Raw genomic sequence first — 3,121 nt, forward strand, 5'->3', positions numbered from 1 at the left:
TGTGCGCGCGCGCGCTGTCCTTTCGTCTCTCTGTCTGTCTTTCTGTCTGCCTGTCTGTGTATGAGGGAGATTGTGAACGCACTAAGATGTGGAGGCAGAAATGCATGGAGGACAAAAAGTGCCAAAATTACATGTGTCAGTTCTTACACTGGGGAACTGAACTTTTGTTGGCTTAGGTCTGACAGCTCTTTTTACACAATTTTTGTGTGCAGAATCCAAAACTGAGTTCCACAAAAAGCTGTTAGCATTAACCGTTGGTACCCAAACTCATTTCACTTTTCACAAACTTTAAGAATGTTTTATATTAATAAGAGATCACCATCTCAAGAGCTTAGCATGTAGGCTAACTACAGTTATGGGCCCGTCGCTTGTCTTCAATATTAGCTACTTCCACAGCAATAGTTGCAATTATTGCTAACGTCTTGATTGTGCAGTTTGGTAAAACAGTGAATATTCAGGTTGACTGAACAACTTAGATATACGTTTTGTTATACCGGTTAAAATGATCTTTACGTCCTGATGGCAAGCAATACATGATGTGTTCTTAAAGGAGAGCGAATAAGATATCTACGGCCGGAGAAAACCCAGGAAAACATCAGCCGATCACATCGATCAGGATCCAATCTGTTCTGCAAAACATAAAATGATGTGCTGAGTCCAACTTTCAGTCATTCACAATCATAGTTGCGAAGCAGCAGCGCTCTTGCATGTGAGTGGGGGCGTTGCTTTGGAGGAGCTCCAGGGACAGGTGAAGGAGGGGCTACGCGGAGTCCTGATGACATTCTTCATTTCAGTTCATGCTAGATTTTCAGGACTGCCAACCCTACCTTAAACTCAACTGGCCGCTGGATTTTTTTTCCCCTCTTTCATTCACTAATGACATTTTTTTTCTTTTCTATATTGTCAGATGGACACCTCCAAACCACTACGAGTCAAAGTTCTGGATGTGAGGACGAATCACAAGGTGATTCACTGGGATGTCAATTATATGGAGGCAAAACCCATGACTTCACATGTGAACAAAGAAGCTGTTGTTAGTGACGGCACGACAGTTTTTAAGTTTATTATATTTAGTCACTTAGCTGACTATGTTCACAAAGAAAAATGTATTATCATAAGAAATTATGCCCTTGGATCATATGGAAGACGACCTACAATACTGAGCCAAAATAACACGCGAATTTATGATTGCAATGATTTCATCATTGACACAAAACTTGTGAAAGAAGGACAGTTCCTGTTAAGCCCAGAATCCAAGCTGGTATCAATAAGGGATTTGCCAAACGAGGAAAACAAGTACCTGACGGTTGAAGGATTTGTAACAAAGGTAAGTTTTAGTTTTTTAATCCGGTCCCACCACACACTCTCACACACACACACACACACACACACACACACACACACACACACACACAAACAAAGAGAGAGGGAGAAGAAACACTCACAGAACAGACAACACATGCTCAACATACACAAACACAACACAGAGGAAGAGGAAACACATACACACACACAGGAAAAGAAAGGGGAAAGAGAGAGAACATACACTCTCAAATCAGAAAACACATGCACATGCACCATAACACACACACACACACACACACACCCAAACACTTACACACAAAAGGACAGCAAGACTAGGAGAGAGAGAGAAGGCACACACATGCAGAAAGAGAGAAAGACAAAGGGAAAACACACACACAGAAAGAGAGAGGTAGAACACACACATACACATAAGAAGAGAAGGAGAACAAACAGAAAGAGACAGAGAGAACACGCAGAATGAAAGAGGGGCAACACACACAGAATAAGAGGGGGCGAGAGAGGTAGAACACATACACACAAAGAATGACAAGGGTAGAACAACACACAAATAGAAAAAAGGAGGGAGAACACACACAGAAAGAGAGAGGTAGAACACACAGAAAAAGAGAGAAGGGGAACAAATGCAGAGCAAGAGGGGGGAAAGAAGGGTAGAACACATACACAAACAAAGACAGGGTATAACAACACAGGAAAGGGGTGGGAGAACATACACACACAGAAAGAGAGACAGAAGACAGATAAAACACACACAGGAAGAGAATGAGAGAAAGGGGTACAACACACACACAAAAAGAAAGACAGAGGTAGAACAACACACAAGGAGAACAACAGACAGAGACAGAAAGAGAGCGTGAGAACACACACACATGCACACACACACACGTAATGAACAATGAACATCACTGTTGCAGTTTACTGTTTCAACTTGACATAAATACAACTAATCAACTTTTTAACCAGCTGGAGCCATTCAGGAGGCATCTCGACAGCAAGGGGAATCCCTACCCAAAAAGAGACCTCACCTTAATGAGGGTGAGGAGCAACTTTTTCATTTTGTTTTGACTCTGTTTAAAATTTACCATCAGATCTAATTAACTAAATATATTTTCTATATTTCTTTCTCATACAGGACGGATACGAAGTAACAATCAGTCTCTGGAAGGAAGCCAATTTAACCGAGCTGCACGTCGGGACGCCGGTACGTTTGTCCCATCTTATTAAAAAAACCGATGGGAAAGGTGGGGTTGTTCTGAACTCCACAAACACCACTGATGTTTGGGTGAGTAAGTGATTTGTGTGTGTGTGTGTGTTTGGTTTTTTTTTTGTTCTGCTTCACTCATTTCTTGTCATTTCATTTCAATAACACTAAATGCTTTGTATTTGCTCCAGGTTGTTGAGGGAACCTTCCCTCTTGAAGTGCAGGGTGTGATGAAGTGTCCTGGAGGAGACGTTGAAGTATTGGATAAAAGAGACATTGCATTCCAGATTCCGGGAGAAATGTGGCATCAGGCTTTTTCGGATGAAACACAAGGCGTCCCGAAACATGTGTATATGTGTTATAAGGACGGGGCGCTCGCTGGTGTTTCAGCAAAGGACAAAATGGAGGAGGAGGAGGAGGAGGAGGAGGGCGAGGGCAAGGGAAAGAAAAAGCAGGACAAAAAAAAGCCAGAAGAGGAGGAGGACGACAAAGTTGTTGGAGATGAGCTCGTACAAATTGACTGGGTTTAGCAGAGATGACACAGAGACACACAAAGCTTGTTTGTTTTCCATGTTTGTCTTTCAACCACTTTGTGAA

General features: G+C 42.2%; 1 long non-coding RNA gene across 1 annotated transcript; it reads left to right on the top strand.

The window, feature by feature from the left end:
• The first annotated feature begins 2,238 nt into the window (after positions 1-2,238).
• On the top strand, positions 2,239-2,916 carry LOC141810352 (uncharacterized). Its single transcript, XR_012600083.1, has 3 exons — positions 2,239-2,358; positions 2,456-2,605; positions 2,716-2,916. It is a non-coding gene; the product is annotated as an uncharacterized LOC141810352 (long non-coding RNA).
• The last annotated feature ends 205 nt before the right edge of the window (positions 2,917-3,121 follow it).

Source organism: Halichoeres trimaculatus, unplaced genomic scaffold (genome assembly GCF_033239565.1).
Source record: "Halichoeres trimaculatus isolate MK-OKI-2021-1 unplaced genomic scaffold, fHalTri1.1 fHalTri1_scaffold_21, whole genome shotgun sequence".
In the NCBI taxonomy this organism is placed as follows: domain Eukaryota; kingdom Metazoa; phylum Chordata; class Actinopteri; order Labriformes; family Labridae; genus Halichoeres; species Halichoeres trimaculatus.